This window comes from Diceros bicornis, chromosome 9, assembly GCF_020826845.1.
Source record: "Diceros bicornis minor isolate mBicDic1 chromosome 9, mDicBic1.mat.cur, whole genome shotgun sequence".
Lineage (NCBI taxonomy): Eukaryota > Metazoa > Chordata > Mammalia > Perissodactyla > Rhinocerotidae > Diceros > Diceros bicornis.
In genome coordinates this window covers 62,208,260-62,229,144 of record NC_080748.1, presented here as the reverse complement: position 1 = coordinate 62,229,144, position 20,885 = coordinate 62,208,260, and positions in this window count along the sequence as shown.

Here is a 20,885-nt window from a genome sequence, read left to right as displayed (position 1 = left end):
CTAAAACTTATTTCATAATTTGGGGGCTATAAAACAAACATTTGTATCTCTAAATGTTAGAGCAGAAACAACCGTATTACAAACTTTATAACATTGTACTGAAATCTTAAATTCCTATGGATTCTATAAGGAATCCTGCTTTACTTTATTTTATTAGTGGCTTTAAAACATTGTAATGGAGACCCATGAGCAACTAAAATTAAGATTGGTTGTATCTTTCATGATCACTGGACAGAAGATTTTCCTTTTTTGACAGAAAAAAGTAAGCTCTGTGATTCACAACTTTCTTAAAAACTCAAGCAGATACATAAAAAAATGTTTACTATTTTTTGCTAAATTATTTAATCATATTTAGAGGCATCAAAAATTTGTTGATTTACTGAAGGAGAGTTCCTACCTAATCCAGGAATGTTTAGGGAACATAAAAAAGAACTCAAGTTTAATGGAGAAATACACACAAGTGTGCTGTAGGGATAAAAGGAGTTGATAGGAACAAATAATGGACTTCCACTGCCTTTGTGTTGTAAACACAGCTTGCATATTTCCACTCCTCTGATGCAATATGGTTAACACCACTTTGAGATAAAATTAAATGTAATTTTGACTCTAGCTTTGCAGCATTAATGCTTCCATACATATGCCCTGGGGGCTTGGCAAAAATGACAGGAGAGCATAGTCATTTTGGCCTTCTGAACTGAGGGAGGCTTGAGACTCATCCTACTGATGATGAAGAGAAGAAAGGAATCTCTGTTATTTAGTCGCAAGAAGACATTTTGTAAACTGGGCCGTTTGATTCTGTGAGACTACAGACGGTTATGAATGACATTATTTCAGCAGATAATATTATGGCATAAGTGCTTTACTGTTAGAGTTTTTCTGTATTAATGAAAGTGAAACTCATTTGCAAAGGTTATTTGTTCTATTGATTTAGTTTAACCGGTAAAATATGTGTTTGAGCTGTGTTTCACTTATATTAAGGATGATTTAGTTTTATATTATATTTTTGAGTTATGAAATTGCTTGAAGAATACTTCTTATGCATTCTCATTTTTATCTGTTATTTACGATTCACCTGAGGCCTAGAAGATTTTTTTCAGAATGTGGCTCTACATACTCTACCATATTAAGAGTAGTTTTATAATTAATTACAATTCTTCTTTTAAGCCAACTCTAAAATCGTAGTCTTTAAATTTGTGTGAACAGGTAAACAAGTTTTAATATATCTATCCTCTCACTCATATTGAAAACCAGCCCAGAAAATGAAAAAATTGTTGTTTAAGGAGAGACAGTGCCAAATGGAAGATACTTATTATAGTACTCTAAAAAATGTGCCCACGGTTAAAATATATCACCCCGAGACATTAGTCAGGAAACCTGCACAGTTAGTGGAAACCCTCAGTTTGACTAATTGTTGGCATTAAGAAGGAAATTTCAAGGTCTATTAAGAAGGAAAATGAAAACCCAAGTGCATATGTGGTTTAGAGTGTAGGTAGAGTGGAGTCTGGCAAGGACATGGACCAAAAGTGATGAACAAAAATAATAGAAAAGTTACAAAGAGGCTTACTGAAAGTCAGATGCTGTAAGAGGGGCAGGAAACGCCAGGGATGATCCAGATAGCAGCTTGATCTCTGGTTGAAGAATGATTACTCCTCAGAATGGCGGTATATACTATAACTACAGGTATGTGTCTCAACTCGAGCTGATTATTTAGGAACAATTATTAATGCTTGGTAGATTTTTAAAAATTAGCTACATATCAAGAATAGGAAAACTGATCATCTTCCACCTGAATAGAAATAATTTTTATAAATAGATATCAATTTATTTTAAAATTTTATTTCATTGAAGATTTTTACTTAGTAAAAAATTTTATGTACTTTAGATTTAATTTAAAAAATATTCTATAATACTCCCAAACTTTTGGGATGTAAACTGAGACAATTTTCTATGTGATTTTAGTGAATTAGACCACTGAGAAGACTGTCTAGGGTGATGAGGCATCTGAAATCACGAATGTTAAAATAGCTATTTACCTTTTAATTAGTCGATTTAAATCTCTCTCAAATTAGAATATGTTCCATCTTTCAGCTGAAAAACATAATAGTTTTACATTTGGTATCCCAAAGCACAATAAAACATAAATATTTTGAAAATAGTGTATGTGGTTGGTCAATAGAATTATTGAGTAGCCAATATGCATAGAATGCTGTCTTGACATTCATAGATATTCATAGATATTTAGTTCCAATTATGAGCAAATAAATACTACCTTTGAGTAAATAACCATTATGCTACTGCTTTAGATAGAGCTTTGTGTACAAGAGTTAGAATCACAGATAAAGCACTCAACACTCATATTCTTATTTAGTATAAATGATGCTAACCAACTTCTGTACTGATAGTTTGCCAGACTGAGCCAAGGTACAGAGATGATGCCTCACAGCTGAGCTGTGTTTTATTAAATTGACCTCATGACCTGCGAGGATTCCTGCTTCTCCCAAGTGCTGAAAGACACTCGTGTTAACAAGTATTTATTGAGCAAAAGGCAATGTGCTAGGTGATGGGTACAATATGATAAATAAGACAGCCCAGAGTCTCAAGGAGCTCACATTCTAAAGACATTTCCTGTCAAAATATGGTTGTTGGATTACCTGTGTAAAAACCATCAGAGGTGCTTGTTTCAAGTGCAGATTTTTGAGCACTGTCTTAAACTTAGTGATTCACAATTTCTCAAGATCTGGTAACCCTTATTTTAAAAATAACATCCTACATACTTCTTAAGCAATTTTACTTAGAATATTGTCGAGTAATAGATTCTTTAGCAGAAATTTATTTTCAAAGTAATGTAGTAATAGATATGCTCAGGGAATTGCCAGTGTGGAGGGACTTGTAACCCAACCTAGAGGAGTGGGAAGGCCTTCTCTAAGAAGGTACGTCTAAGGCTGACAGTCACGTGAGGCTACCTACTAGCGCATGTCCTGTTTGGAATGGGGAGCAGTATGGGGCCTTTCTAGGCAGCAGCTAATTCATAAACCAAGGGAAAGAGGTTAGAAATAGACTGGTATACATAGAGATAGGCAAAGAGTTTGTTTAGGAGAAAATAAATGACACAAGAAAAGGAGTATCAAGATGATTAGGCACAAAATCATCAAGGACCTTGAACATCATGTTAAAGAAATTGGATTGTATCTTGTTTCAGTGATTTTGATATTCAAAAGCAAATAAAATTAATTAGTAAAGAAACAAGTTCAGAGAGACAGACAAAGCAGAATGTTTCACACTAAAGCTGTTCTGCTCCAGCCAGTCGTTGCCATGGGGAAGTGTGGCATAGAATTGCCAGATTGTCCAGTCTTTCAAAAATAGCCAAAACCTGGTGTATTTATGAGATTTAGGTTCAGCTGAAAGTAGCAGGATATCCTAAAATAAGCATTTAAGTAAAAATGAAACTATTCATTGCTTACAGATTAGTCTGGAAAAATGCAGTCCCAGACTAGAATGTCAGTTTTGTTCTACCAGAACTATAGGGAGCCAGATTCTGTCTAGCTCACTCCTCCATCATCCCTGGGCTGCAACTCCTGTTATTCTGGTTCAACAGGTCCAGGAAGCAGAGAAAATGGCCAAGATGATAGGAGAGGAGAGTGTTCTCCTTTAGATAAAGTTATTGGAAATTACAGAGGATTCTACTCTATCTACATGTCTAGATGCAAGGAAGATTGTGAAACGGATTTTTTATTCTGAGTGATCATTACTCACCATTTTATTATAATGGAGAAAATGCAGAACGGGTATTGGCAGACTAGAAGCATTTTGTACTACATGCAATTATGCATGAAACATTAAGTAGCAATCTATCTATCTATCTATCTATCTATCATCTATCTATCTATCTATCTATCAATCTATCACTATGTATGATTAATACTAATAGTAGTGGAAAAAAAATATCTGAGTCATATACATAGCCTCTAAGCTACCAGTTTGTTTATGGGACTCTTTGGTTTATAGGAGTCTTTGGATATTATTAAGGAATAGAGTAAGCTGTTCAATATGTAGAAAAGGGAAGCAATGTGTTTATAAGCTATTTAAGTGGTCAAATTGACTGGACTTGATGACTAGATTGTTGGGTAAAAGGCAGAGAGAGAATTATTCCCGGGGTTCTAGTTTGATTTATTTGATGGATTAAGATGCCACTAATTTGGACAAAAGATACCAGAAAGATCATTTGTTTGGGGGGGGGGAGATGAGTCCATTTTTTGCATATGCTAACTGATAACTTTGCATTGGCATACTGCATGCATTTTAATATCAAGACCAAAGGTAGAGGAGAGGTTTGAATTATAGATTTAGGACTTTACAGGACATGAAAAATGAAACCATCATTATAGAAGAAATCATCAAGATAACCTGGAAGCAGGTGTAGATTGTAAAGAGCAATGATAATAGGATAGAATACTGACAAAAATGGTTATTCAAGAGCTGATCAAAGACGTGTAAGACCAGACTCATCATGAAAGCAAATAGGTTAGAATTAAAGAATTTTGAATGCAAGCTCAACAGATGTGCTGTAGGTAAATGTCCACTACATTTGTTAATTAGTATGACAAACTCAGGGAAAGGAGGGTTCTTGAGAAGAAGACAAATGCCAGTGTGTTGATGAATGAATGGTAGGCGTGGAAGTGGTATAGTGATTATTATAAATATAAATCTTTTGTGAAAATTGGGTAAGAAGGTGTTAGACACAGCTTGGGGGCAAAATAAGATCAAGGGAAATCATGTGTTTGTTTAGAATGGGATAAATATAATCATATTTATTAGATTAGAAAAAGAAACAGTATGGTGGAAGACTTTGAAGATATCTAAGTTGGATGTGATGACTAATTAATCAGGATCTGAGGAAGAAGGGATTTAAGGCATAGGAGCACGGAATACTCTTTAAAGGATAACAGGATGTGGGCAATGTGGCTGTATGTAAGCTTTAGTTTTGGCGATAGGAATTTATGGATGACTATTCCTCACCAATAAAATGTTCATAATTAACTTACCTTCTGTGAATAAAGATGGAAAGTGCAGATGAAAAGAATTCACAGAGAAATCAGAGGCTCCAGCTGAGTTAGGAAAAAATGATTTTGTAATGATGCCAATTAGCAGAATGATAGGTGTAGATGTGTATGTGTGTGCGCACGTGTGTGTGTTTTTTTAAGCCATGCTTAGGTAATTGGATGAAAGGATATACACGATACTGATCCAGATATGAGTTTGCTGGACCTATTTGGTGGGAGCATAATGATGCAAATGCTTTAGATAATCTCAATAGAGAATTATTCAGTGAATAAAAACTGGTTGTAACTTGAGAGGAAGAATAGTTCTAATAGACACGAACAAATTGGAAGAATTAAGACAATGGTGGCCTCTAAGAATTTGAAGAGCAGATTTGGCAGAAATAAGCTTTTGAAAGAACTGAAGAAATGGAGTCTGTAGTCAAAATGGAGGATGCTATGAATTAGATTTCTGAGCTGGAATACTCCCTGGTAATAGAAGTGGCTGGCTGAATTGAAACAAAGGCAAAAGTCTTGGATATTATATTCTCTAGGCATGTCAAAGGCTATTAGCTGTTGGCTGGGTATATATTATTACTTTATAGAAACACATTATGCATATTACAAAGATCAGGTTAAGATTTTGACACACAGGCCTAGGAGTTAAAATGAATCCTCTGTTTCTGCCAATTATTTGACCTCTGACTATTAAAGGGTCATCTAACTTTTCTCAGTTTTGAATACTATAATGGTAAAATGAAAATAAAGCTAATTTACCTTCTATAGTGAGGAATGAAGAAATTTTTTTTTTTTGCTGGGAAAGTTTCGCCCTGAACTAACATCTGTTTCCAATCTTCCTCTCTCTCTTTTTTTTCCCTCCCCAAAACCCCAGGACATAGTTGTATATTCTAGTTGTAAGTCCTTCTAGTTCTTCTATGTGAGCCGCCACCACAGCACGGCTACTGACAGACGAGAGGTGTGCTTCCCTGCCCGGGAACCAAACCCGGGCTGCTGCTGAAGCAGAGTGTGCTGAACTTTAGCCAGTAGGCCATCAGGGCTAGCTCAAATTTTTTTTTTTTTTAAATCAGAAATCAGCTGTAGCATTTCGTAGAAAACATTACAAACAGAAAGATAAAGAGAGATAAGTCTATTCTCCCCTGCCCAGTTGTAAGTCACTGAATAAATTGCCTTCTGCAGTCTCCTTCCACGCTTAGTCTGTAGGACAATTGACACACTAAGACAACTACAGAACGAGTAGCTGTAGATGTTCACGTTGATTTCACCCAGAGGTCATAGTGATCTTTCTGAAGTTCCTCATGTGCTGAGATCTGAAGAGAATTTCAGAAAGATTACAAATAGGACATCACTCATCAATACAATCCTTCAACCACAACTGGGAAATCCCCTGAACAAAGAGGGAAACACAAGATTCTTTTATTATTTTTTAGGGAAGAAGTTGTTTTAACACTAAAAGATAGTAAGTAGGTTGACAGTGTTTCTCAAAATAGCTCTCAAGAGACGTAGTGTATTGCTCGCACATTTAAAGAAATACTTGTATCGATTTTAAGATGAACACAGCCTAATTTTTTATACTTCAAGAGAGATGAATATCATAAAAGTAGAATTCAGAAAATCTCCTCGAAGCATGTGAATGGAAGTAAACTTCTTATTCTAAAGGAGTAATAAAAATTTCTTGTATATCAACCAGTGTAGGGATTTATTTCTATCATGAGTTATTTCTATCATGAGTTAGTTTTGATGAAGGTTTGAAAAACTAAAGCTACGAATGATGTCAGGAATTTTAGGTCAGGAGTTGAGTTAAAACAAAAACAAAAAAAAAACACCACCAAGCAGGCCATAGTCTGAAGATATTTTGGAGCCAATCATATGTAAAAAACATGGTCATGATTTTAAAGCCGTATGTTTTATAAAGAATTAGCATTTAAATGAGCAAAGACTATGTGCAATTATATTCTTTTAAAGATTTTTCCAAAAAAATATTTGAAACTCTGAAAAATATAAAAAGATAAACTTGTTTTCATTTCCTTCTCATCAACAATTACTTTCCTAAATTAGCTTGGATTTTTCTTTGAGTTCAGCATTTTGTGGTATGGATTGTGTTTCCTTGTGGACCACAAATTGTACCAGTGGCAATTTGCCTAATAATCATTCTATTATTTTGCAGGATTCAATTATAATTATACATTTGGAAGACACCTTAGAGATCAGTCTAAACCAACTTCCTCATCTTTAGGTTTTAAACAGAGAAATTGTTTGTAAACCACCCCAAACGCTTGATTTTTTCCTAGCTTCTAGTTTGAAATTGTTATTATAGCCAAAGCCTGTTTCTCTGAAATGTAGATGAAAAAATAATAAGAGGATTGGGAGAATAAATCAGGGAGAATGTTCACTCTCTGTTTTTGCAAATTGTTATTTATAGTTAAGGTAATTCATTGGTTTAGCTAAAAATATTTTTTATGCATTTCATGTGTGGCTAATAAGGTTGTGAGATGACATTTTGATTCTTGGTAGAACAAAGAGGAGACTTCAGCCACATTTAATAGGTATTGAAAATGGAAGGTGTAGTAGGCACAATTATTCCTCACGGCAGATGGAGAAAAAGGGTGAGTGACTGGAATTGTGGTTTGAATTCTTGGAGAAGAAGAGGGTTGGATTGGCAGAGGGCCATAGTTTATATTACTTTTTGCTCCTATAGTTTACAGCCGTTATTATCACTCTCTATTTCACATTCTGCTAGACCCAGGAGTCAGTATTGGTGGTTTATGATTGGAGAATATGTGCTCTCATTCTGTGGCAGGTGGAAAAGTCAAGTGTAGACAAAACTCCAATCTTACTGAGGCAGAAATGTGCTTCTGAAATATTACAAATCTAATTTAATTTCTCTATAGTAATAATTGCTTAATTGATATATTTCAAGTAGGTCAATCATTCTAAGGTGTCATATTTTTCAGCAGCAGGTAAGACATAATAATAACACGATACAAAGATACGTAGAACAATACATGTTGATCAGTGATTCTAGAATTACTAGTACAGACCCAGACATAAGTTATATTAAGGTCTTTAGTGGGATTTTCTGAGTGGACCTAAATCCCTACCATTTTTAAACTTTATTGATTCTTTGCAAAAATGCAAAAATATTACTAAATAATATGGATTTACAAATTGCTTTTTGAAACAGTGTACTTATGCAAGTTATGGTTTTTTATTCGTTCATTAATTTATTCAACAGATACTGTTCTGGGAACTAGAGATAATACCATGGTCTTGTGCTTAAGGACCTTGAAGACCAGTAAATAAACTTGTTCTTATTTTCTCTATTATTTATGACGTTATTTATATCATCAAAAAAACTTTATAGATAGATTCCTGTAACAATAATTGAATGTAAAGTCAACCTATTAATTTTCTTATCTATCTGTAATTGAGTTGGAGTTGTTTTTGTTGTTGGAGAAGATGATAGGGCTGGTGATATTATTACTTTTTTTAAAAGTGATATTAATTGGAGTGTTTTTGGAGTTTTATTTATTTATCAAATATTACTGAAAGCCTAAGATATAACTTGCATGGAACATGTTTGTGTGTAAGGTGTACATAGAAGTATCTCCATGCAAACATAAAGTTATCAGAATAGTCTCTGTGTTAAGGCTAACAGAACAGAAAAGATGAGTGATATTTTTGATAGTAGGTGAGAGAGGGATCAAGAGTGATTCCATACCTGGGGAAACACAGATAAGCAGGACTTAGTTTCCAGCTCGCTTCAAGAATTGCTCTGGGTCCAGCGTGTTACACTTTCCTCTATTTGAAGGAAAGTAACACATTCCAGGCTCTCTTGATGTATTCCAGGAAATATAACTTTTACGATACTGCAAATATTTACGTTTTTCAGTGATAATTCTATTATTTGCAAAAAATGGCAGATGTGTGAATATCTTGAGATAATGTTGATGAGTCACAAATTTTACTATAATGACAGCCAGATAACTTTCCCTATATGTTTTCCCAAATAAATAAGCCCAAAGTTAAATATTGGTTCCAAGTTGGCAATCTATGTTGTGAATGGGAAGGTATAGCTCTATTCCTTAAGGGCTTTCTTGCTGATATAGAGTGCTAACAAGTTTTCCTTCTTTAAACACCAATGTTTTTCTCTTCCTGGTTCTCTGTGCTCTTCCAGGGAACAATCTAATTGCCTTGATACCATCAACAGTGATTGGCTTTACCTATGGTGGTTCCTACTATTTTATAGCATTCCAGATTATTTTCCAGTGTTCCAGAATTCATTCGTGTTTGTCCTTTGCAAGTTATCTCTATATAATATGCAAGTTATATCTAGATAATAAAAAATTAAATTTTTTATTTCCCCTATAATAACAAAATGGGATCAAATGAATTTTCAGTGGTGCTACAGTCAATTTTAAGGATAGTGACATTTTTTAACACTTCCCAGTGACATATATCATGTGACGGCAAAATGTTTCGGCTAGTAAATGTGAATATCATACAACTTATTTTTACTGTTACAACACACATTTCTGTTTTCCCTAAATCTGTCAAGAGGAAAATTCAGACACTTCCGTTTAATTTATCTGCTAATGTGTTTAAATTAGCACATTTTTGTACGAGTCAACTAATCATAAATTTAGATTGAACTTAAAAAACTAAAATGACATAAGTAGTAACAGTTTGTCATAGTCACAAAGACTGAATTCCTAGGTAACTTTACCACAGAGAAAATATAACAGGGTTCCTATTTTGTAAAATAACCTGAGCTATTTTCACTTTTCTTAGAATGTATTAGATAGAGGAGGGATAGAAGAATCCTGCCATTCAGAAATTTCTCATTAGTGTTGGAAAACATTAGACTAGTCTCTGTGTGGGAAAAAATACTTTGCTGATTCTGTATTTTATAAAATTTTGCCTCTTTATCAAAAACATAAATAAACAAATGTTTTAAAATGCCAAATACAATATTAGTCATTTTATAAATAGATTAACATGTGAACAGTCCAAGTGATTGTATGACAAAGGGAATTATGAGATTACTGAAGAAAAACTGGAAGCCAAAATGCTTACTCTAAATGTCAATATGCCTTACAATACATTATCCCAAACATGTACATATACATCATAATATGTGGTTCTGTTCTCACAAGCATCTTCCAATCTTCAGAGTCTAGCCATTGGTTGCTACACTCAACTAGGAAACCAATACGGTATCCAACAATCTCTTATAAATGGTAGCTATGATGGCCATTGAACACAATTTCAAAAATATAAACTTTAGACATACAGATTTCTGTAACAATGATACATTTTGCAATATAAGGTGTTATGTATAGAATATTTGTAAATGCTATTTTAAAGCATTTCTTGTAGATGTTACTTGATTTTTAAGAAATAAGAATATATATATATATATTTCAGAACTATTACTGTGATATATAATTGATTTTTTATTGGGTATTGACTGCTACATAATTCTATATATTTGTTTTAAAGTTTTAAAATATTTAAACACCTCTTTTTGTGGCTTAGTTACCAAAATATTTTGAAAGAAGGAAGACATTGTCTTTTATTAGTGTGTGTTAGTGTTTGTGAGGATATGTTTAAGATTTTTTAAGTGTAAATTGGATGAGGTCTAATTATTTTTTGTGTGATTTTGAAAAGGAACTCATTTATATAAAATGAATTTAGATCATATGGTTTTGTGAACTGATTAGTACTTTATAATATTATAGCTCCAAGCATTTAATTTTAATTACTCTACATTAACAATAAAATATATTATGTATGAAAATAAAAATATTTTTACATGTTTCAAATACATGGACAAATAAGAAATGAATTTTCATATTTCAGTAAGATATTAGCATTTGTTTCTATACTAATGCTAAGGAGGAAAATACAAATATATTGAGTAAAATAAAATGTACAGTAAAAATTCAATTATTTGGAATTCAGAGTCTTTGTAATTTATTATGGACTAATAAAGATATTCAAATAAGTAACCAATTAGATAAATACAATCTTGAATATGCATCAGATAGAACTTGAGCTTGGAGAGACTTATGGTTATCATCAGGGTACCCCTAAATTCTACCTTCTTATTGGTTTAATTTTTCCCACTATTTTCACTTAACTATTGCTGTTTTATTCTTTACATACTCCCTCCAAATTATCACAAAGTTTCAGAAAATTTAAAAAGCAACTTTTCCTTAGAAAACAGTTATCTTGCCATGATGGATAAAGAATGAGTGTCATTTATTGGAGGGTTGGTTGTGGATGGGGGTGCCTAATGTGAATTAGGCATTCCTAATATAAGAGTTGGTCTGTAAAGACTGTTTTGAGTCAGATAACATAATTTGGGGAAGGTGCTGATTGCAGACCATAGAAATATAATCATTGTAGTAATAGTGGAAGGAAATAAAGAGTAACCGGGGATCAGGAAGTGGGCTTCTCTGGAGGTAGATAAGATCCCTAGTCACAGTGCTTTTTGTGTATAACTGGAGTTAAAGCAAACTAGACAAAAGGAAGTAAAGTATTGAAAGGCATCATAGGCTTTGACTGGGTGTTAAAATGTGATCACTCTATTGTTTTATAAGTAGAGTGCATGATGAAGTAAAAATTTGTGAAAAAATATTCTGGAATAAATGGAGAAAAGGAGGAAAATAAGGAAACTGTTATAGAGGTTCAAGATGAAATTTACTTAATTTTAAACTATAGTTTTACTGGGATATAGCAAAAAAGTGAATACGTCCAGGTAAGAAGATTAAATTTATAAGCCTTCTCTAAATGTGGCATTTCTGTATTTTACCGATGTGATTCAGTATATGTTTTTGACCTTTTATTTATTGTATCAATAGCCAAGGTACATCTATTTTTTATTGTTTGAACCAAGTGATTCTCAATTTAATATGTATCCTATTTCAGAATCACTAATTAATTAAATGAAAAGTTTTCTTTTGAAATCACCAACACACACCAAGATTCCCGGTTTGTCCTGGACTGAGGAATTTCCAGGGATGTGGGACTTTCAATGTTGAAACTAGGAAAGGCTGGGACAAACTGCGATGAATGTCTCCCCAAAGCACATACACACACATGATTTAAAAACTGCTGACACTAGAATAGACTTTGGAAAGTGAATGTTTTCTGTATTTACTTCCCATTGTGGAGGCTACAAAGCTCTAAGTACACTATCTTTTTGTTTACTTCACTAAAATTAATGGCTGATTTTTTCTTCAATCTCTGAGGTGACCTCTCTACCCAGACCCATCTGAATCTCACTCTCTTATTTTTTTAGGTTAAGAAACTTTATCCTAAAATAATCACTTTAATTCTCATCTCTATTCTAAAGGAATCTAGCAATACGGTGGCCATGTTTTTGAAATAAAAAATCAAACCACACAATTTAGCTCTTATTAGTACGATATAGCATAATATTTAACAACAGAAATGTCCCAAATAAATCTAGATATATGGCTGTGCAACTAAAAAAATTGCAAGTTTAGGATTTGAAGTTATAAAACAGAAATCCAAGTAAAATGAGTTAATTTCATAAAGAATATATGCAGGACATTATTTTAGGCCCTAAATGTTCAACGCATATTTCTTCTAACACCCAGAGTGTATGTGATGTGGCAAAATTACTTAAAATATTTCTTGAGTTTCCTTTATTCATTCAGTTAATAGAATTGCATTATTCTTATCCCATGCTTCCCATAAGTTGACTAGTTTAATCTATGTAGTAATTTGACATACATGGTTTTATGGACAGATTTTTTTGGTGCTCAATCACAGTCACAGGCTTAAGTAAGAAAGAGCAGTAAATACACGGGTTCATAAGTTTACTGAAGCTATAGCTTTCTAGGTCATACACTTGTGATATAAAGGAGTGATTTGTTAGTAACAAGCTTTTACATTTATAGACTATATTTCCTTAGCCACTTCTTGGAACTGAATAATTCTAACTTAATTGTCCTCTTTAAATCAGATTTACTATAGTTATTTCCTTTACAGCATTTCAAGAATAACCATATTATTCTCCAAGGGAATATCTAATGGAGTCTTTTAGCTTGGATCTTTCCTTCAGGCATCACTTGAAGAGATCATCTGAGAAAATAATATTAGTCCCTCTCCAAATGTCTTCATGATAGCAAGTCTTCCAAGATTAAGAGCGGGGATAGAGCCCAGAGGCGGGAGGGAGGCATACCAAATTGTTTGTAAGGTTTCATTCTTCTTTAGTCATCTTTACGGTATGTCAGTAAGTGGTTGATGTTTATTCAATTTGTGGATATGATATAAAGATTTTTGTTTCCTCACCCTCTTAATTTTCACCAGTGTCAGAGTAACTGGCTACTAATAAGTTAGTATTTGAAATGAGGTTTACTAACTCTTAAAGTCTCCCAGTGTAGTATCCTAGAAACCAGTGTTTAGAAAGATAAATATTTTCCCCCCAAATCTCACTTGCTACTACTGGAATGATAACTGAATATGAGAGGAAATGGGAAAAAGCATTATATTTTTTGTTTTCTCCACTAAAAGTTTTGTTTTGAAAATTTACTATTTCTTTTAAATGTGCCATATATTGCTGTGATTTTAATTGATCAGAGAGAATCCAAACAACTGAAACACTGTAAATTCTCATCAGATTAGAAATTATTGTCTAAAGTTTTTTTACTGCTTCTCTTTATAATCTAATTATTAGTTTATAAAAATATGGGAGATTATAACACTTGGGCTATATATCACCATAACATATTCCTACATCTTGATTACTTAATTTTGAATTATCACCATATATCTTTATAGTCTAGTCGATTCGTTGACCACATAGATATCAAGACTACGATTTATTTTTTGATCAATGGATATTTCCTGATCAATATTTTCTTAAAAATAATCTTTCTAGGTTAAACATGCAATAGTCCTACTAGGTCTCTACATTTTTAGTGTGGCAATTTGTTTGCTCAAGAGAAAATTATGATTACTCAGAATAATTCTCTATTGTTGTATTTTTATATGTATCTTGATCTAGTCATTGTTATTTAAGAATGTAAATATAACACATATGGAATATCTGAGAATGAGGAGATAATTGTTTTTGTAATGTCCCCATATTCTTTTAAAAATAGTACAAGCCCTTCTCTTTCTCTCTTGCCCCATATCTCTACTATTATGCTACTGCATTTCTCTGTTGCCCTTGGAAACAGAACATCTTGTGGGTTTTGCTGCTTGCTGTCTTTAATTTCTCTTCCTTTGTTTTCTCTTTACACCCCGCTGTCAGGCTTTTGTCTTTACCACTGCTCTTTTTAAGGTTACTGATGACCATCACATTGTAAATTTTACTTTACTTGCATTTCTCAGTCCTGTCTTACTTGAATTATCAATAGCATTTGAAATAGATCATAATTTGTCTCTTCTTCAAACACTTTTTTTCACTTATCTTCCAGTTTATTTCCTCCATCACTGACTGCTCTCTCTCAGTTCCTTGGTTTATGTTTCCTCATCTGCCTAACGTCGTCACCTTTGAGCACTCCCATGGCTGACATCTTGCCCTTGTCTTCTCTGTATGTACTCACTGCTTTGGTGTTCTCATCGGGTCTCATAAGATTGAATACCATCAGAACAGTGATGACTGCTAAATTCACATCTCCAGCTTGGACATCTTTCCCAATCACTAGGCTCATGCACTCACCTGCAGAGTTGCATTTCCCCTGGATGTTTAGCAGGCATCCCAATGTACCATGTACACAACTCACCTCATGGTACTTCCCCTCAAACCTGCTTTTTTTACAGCCTGCAGCATTGTAGCCACTGACAACTCAATTTGCTTAGGCCAAAGTCTTTGATATCATTCCTAATTCCTTTCTTTCTCACACTTCCCATGTCCAACATATTAGCAAATTTTGTTGTCCCTACTAAAAAAGCAAATCTAGATTTTGACCTCTTCTCCCAAATCCACTATTTCCACCCTGGGAAACCACCATCTCGTGTCATGTCTCATTTACATTATTGCAATAGCTTCCTGATTGGTCTCCCTGCTTCTGCCTTCCCTCTCCAGTCTGCCACTCCTGTTCTCCTAACCTCCATACATTCACGGAGCAGCCAAGAGACCCTCTGGAATGCAATTTAGATCATACCATAGCTCTGCTCAAAACTTTTAATCACTTCTCCTCTTATACAGAGGAAAGGCAAAGTCCTTAGAAAGACCCACAGGGCATTACATGATTTGTATTATGACCTCTCTGACCTCATTTCTAACTCCTGAACCCATGTATTAGTCTGTTACCAAATAATGGCCTTCATGCTGTTCTTCAGAAGTGTTAGGTACGTACCTGTTCTGCCTTAGGGCCTCTGCACTTCCTTTACCCTCTGCCTGTAATTATCAGTCATAGAATATCTACATGGCTGGCTCTCTTACATCCTTCAGGTCTTTGTTCAAACAGACATCTTTTCAGGGAGGTCTGCCATACTTCATTTAAAATTGTAGTTTCCTACTGCCACATACCCAACTCTTTCCTTTGTGCAATTAATTTTATGCCATTGCACTCATCACCATACTCATAATTTATATATCTATATTTTTTGCCTTTCGAAAATTTCTTTCTTTTTATTGAGATATGACATATAACATTGTATTGTGTTCATTTTAGGTATACCACATAATGATTTGATATATGTATAGATTGCAAAATGATCACCACAATAAGTTAACATTCGTCACCATACATAGACAGTTACTTGTGATGAGAAATTTTACTCTCTTAGCAACTTTCAAATATATGATAGAGTATTATTAACTATAGTCACCATGTTGTACATTATATCCTCGGGACTTATGTATCTTATAATTGAAAGTTTGTACCTTTTGACCACCTTCATCCATTTTGCCCACCCCCACCTCCCATCTCTGGCAACTACCAATCTGTTCTCTGTATCTATGAGTTCAGCTTTTAATTATTTTGTGTGTTTGTTTAGATTCCACATATAAGTGATATCGTACAGTATTTGTCTTTCTCTGCCTGACTTACTTCACTTAGCATAATGCCCTCAAGGTCCATCCATGTTGTTGCAAATGGCAGGATTTTCTTCCCTTTTTATGACTGAATAATATTCCACTGTGTGTAAATGTATATATCTATATATCACATTTTCTTTATTATTCTTTTATAATTCCCCTTGTTATGACCTATGTTTTATGAGGGATTTTTTTTTCTATTTTGTTTATTAGTGTATCTCCAGTGTCTAGAATAGTGCCACTTGGGCAGTAAGTGCTTAAATAATTATTGAATGTATTCATTTTTTTATTGACTTATAATTTCCCTAAGCCTTAATAATTTGAGAATGTCTTTAAGTTGTCAGTCAAAAAAAATCTTCATACATCCAATTCATTAAAAAAAATATATTTTTTTTCCATACTTTCTATGTGCCAAGCCTTTTGTCAGACATGTTGGTTAAAGAACATAAATTGCAGGATCTTTGCCCTAGGAGCTCCCTTCTGACTGGGATTCAACATATTAATGAACCATTGAGGTCACTATAATTGAAGTTGTAGAGCAAGGAGAAGCCATGTCTCAAGTAACATGAAAATAGGAATGGAGTTGAAATCTCCGTGTACCTATTTAAGTTCCTTAACATCACTCTATCCTAAGTCCTCACTTATAAAATAAGAATAAAACCTTCTTTGTGGTATTTTGTGGGGAATAACTCTGGAAATGAATAGAGATCAGCTAGCTCTGGTTTGGCATGTGGTAGACACAAAATTAAAATTAATTTATTCCCTCTACATTATTAGGTTCTACCACATGATGGTATACATAACTTCTGAGAATTAATACATCAAAGGGTAAAAATAATAGTCACATGTAAGTATGAAATTTCAAGGTTGGGGTAATACTGTAGATAAGTTAAAAGTTCATATGTAATGAGAGTCATTGAAGTCTTTTGAATCAATTAAAATTCCATTTTTTTAAATAGTATATATGATAGATCAGAAATGAGGAAATGGAAGAAGGGATACAAGTTAGGTTACGCTAATATTTGATAAGAATATTAGTGTTAGTTTTAAGAGGTCAAAAAAATCGCAAGAACATATGAGAGAGATTTTGTGGGTGTAAAATCTGCTGGACTTGGAAAATTATTACATATGTTAATGGGAGAAGTCAGAAATGACACTAGGGCCTTGATCCTAAGATGAGACCTCAACAAAGACAGAGAAGATTAAAAAATATTAGCTGGCTATTGAGTGAATAGTGAAGAGACACAATGAATATAATTTGAAATAATTGTAAATATAATGAATTTGACAAACACAGTAGATTGTTCTTCCATGCAGGCAGAAAATAAGGTGAGAGGCCACACATAGGTCTTTGGGGTATACCGGAAGATAAGAAAGGAGAGATTTAAAGGAATGAGTAAGAATTGCCAAGAGTAAACACATTGATAGAATTATCAAGAAGGACATAGGTAGACAACAGGGTAATTGGTAATTCTACAGGAACAAATTTAAAATCCAAATAGGATTTCTTCAGAGATAGGAAGGAAGTAAAGAAGGGAGGGAGGAAAAGGAAAGGTAAAGCTATAAACATTGTACATAGGAAGGAACCCAAATACAAAGGGAAAAATTATCTTGGAATGTTTGAATGCCTTGATGATGGAAATTTGTCTGCAGAGAATAGTGGGCCAGGAAAAAATTGAGACCTTGAAGAAAGGAGGTAAGATTCTGGGTTGCTGCTGGAGGAGTGAAGGTCCAAATAAGTTATGTAACACACATTTATAGTGATGTCAATCAGCTGAGCTTGACTGTTTGACAGCACAAAGATGTATGCTTGGTAGGCTTTCAGGAAAAGAGGATTGGCAAGGAATGAATGTTTGTCAGGCTGGTGAAGTTACTGAGTAAGAGCAATCCTAGGTACTCAAAGCAGTGGAGAAGAATTGAGGACCAAAAGAGACCATCATGGGATGTATTGCAATCACAACTTTTCCTCAGCATACAAGTAGCCATGCAATTATCTATTTCATTTACTTCTCAGAATTCTATAAAAGGCAAGCACTTTACCTAAGATTAAGAGATATAACCTCTTCATTCAAAGGGAAGCAAGCGGAACTCGTATCATTAATAATTCTCACGGCCATCATTCAATTATAGGGTCGCCAGGAGTGAAAGTCAACTTGACAGCATGTAACAACAACAAAAACAACAATGATTGATGCAGAGTCTTTTGGGGGTAGATAGATATATCAAATGATGGCATATCCATCAAACAACATGGCAGTGTAAAACCTTGCATAAAACAAACAAAAGATAGAAAATTTAAAGTAAGAAAAGAGGCAGGATTGCACCATTGTAAATAACCAATTTTGACATATCATACACTAATTTTTAATTAATTCTGGCTTTTAGACATCCCATTGAGAAACTTGAAAGCAACCCAAATAGTTTATATTATTTATTTCTTATTAAAAATAGAATCTTCTATTTTATTGTCCATTTATGTTTTACCTTTCTCAATTAATGCTCACATTATTATTTTGATATTGGTTCTATTTCCTATATTAAAAAAATTTGATTATATATAAATTTGGAAAATATGTGAAAATAAAAGAAATAAAAAGTTTCCTAAACATTTACCTAAAGGAATTTTCTAAAAATCTTATATAGATCATTTGCATTTTAAAAATCTGGCTGTAATCATAGCAAATATAGAAGCTTTAATATATTTTTTCTTTGCATATTTTCAGCTGTATTTTGTTTATAATTATACAATAATTGTATTATTTGTTAATAATTATACAATTTTCAAAATTGCAATTTATCATTACTATATAATAAACAATCTAGTGATTATGTTGACTTCTTTTTCCACTTTCATTGCTAGCTTTGGGACTGCTTTAACTCTCATAGAAGATAAAAAGGAACCAGGAAAGATATATCAGTAGCAGCCTACACCAGTTAGTTCAGACCCCAACAAATTTACTTGGGACCCCAGGATAACAAACATCTATTATATCGTTGTCCCAAATTACCTTCCAGGCAACAATGCAAATACGTAAATGTAAAAAATATAAATATACAAATGCATGATTTATTTGATCACTACCATCATTATTAATTTAGGCATATCACTTTTATTACACTTCTGGTTGTTTATGACTATCTGTAATTAAGTGTTTCTTCTTGGTGATTATCTTTTTATAATTCAGAATTTTAGTTGTTTTCAATCAGTAATTTGACCTAGATTCTAAGAAGTAGAATTAATTAGCCAGAAGATATGTAAAATTTTAAAAATATATGGCCTGTTCAGAATTGAGACAAACCTGAATACTTCTTGGGGTGAAAAACAAGTAAACTTTTCTCAAATGCCTCTTTTATTTTCTGGACAGACAAGTTTCTCAAGCAAAATGGATACTCAGAAAATGTTGGTATTTTATTCAAATCTGTCTTTAATGGAATTTGTCAAGCAGAATCCATACTGACAAAGATCTAAAAAGATTAAGAACATAATTCATCAAACATAGGAGAAAAATAATAGCTTTCTTGCTTGCATATCATAAGCTAAGTGAGCACTTTCTGAGCACTGTCCATATGGCTCTGAATTCTTTAGCAGTTTTTACCGGTGTCCGTCAGTCAATAAGCATTTCCTGAAGACGTCTTTGGGATGTGCTGTTTTGCTAGGAAACCATATCTTTTCTACTGATAAATTTGACAATTTAGTGAGAAATGCAAATTCACAGCTAGCTTCACACCCATTTTCCACTGTAGAATTTGGAGAAAGAAGAGAAGAACTATTGGTGGACCTGCCTACGTTAGGCTAAAAATCAGGACAATTATAATAGACAGCTTTGGACCAGAGCTGCATTGTGACTTTCCTGAATCCTAAGCATTTTTGCCTTTGCAGTGCCCCTTCTCCATTAAAAAATATTAAAAATTATATGTTATGTTTGTGTTGGTATAAAGACAAAAGTATTAAATATATATATAAAACATTTTCTTCTACTTAAAAGTTCAAATATTCTTGAGTTCAAAAGAAACTAAAACAGCTTATGGGCTGTTAAAAGTTGTGTGGGCCGTCAGCACTGTGCCTAATGGGTCAGTTTTCTCTGCTTTAGAACATGTTGTAAACCAATACAGCTTCTTGCCTTCCTCTTCAAAATCATTTAATATTTCTGGATGTTAAAGATGTGGGGTCTATTGAAACTGTTAATGTTGGCTGCATTTGCCTAATCTACTAGGGTGATTCTATTTTTTGTTTGTTTTTTAATTTTATTTTCTTAAAGTGGAGTGATTGTAGACATGAAATAGGCTGTGGAAGTCACCTAGAGGTGCGAAATAGATATAATTTAAAGAGGCATAGGTAAACTTAAACTTGCTAATGATTATTCTTTTCTGCCTTTTTGCAAATGCCATCATTTGTTAACCGTGTTGGTCAAGAGATTTTACAGGTATGAGAATCATTGTTCAAACACACAAAATGTGCTCCGTGGACGACTGGAATCCCAGTTACACCTGGGATGTTATTCACGATATAGATTCCTCCCATCAAATCAGAATTTGTCAGGGTTGAGCCTGGGAAATTCATTTTAACAACATCTCCAGGTGATTCTTATGGGCTTAAAATGGGATACCCAGAAGTCTAATTGTCAAATCTCTTGCAAGTCTGAGATTTTATGATTTTAGAATCAATACTTTTAAAAAAATGAAGTGTGTACTAAGGCAATATATTAGAGATAAAGTGGTCCAGACTATGCTCTTTGAGACTAATTTTGCTAACTGAGTACAAAAGGGAAGTGACTTCCTTTGTTCCTCCTTTATTTTTGCTATTGAAG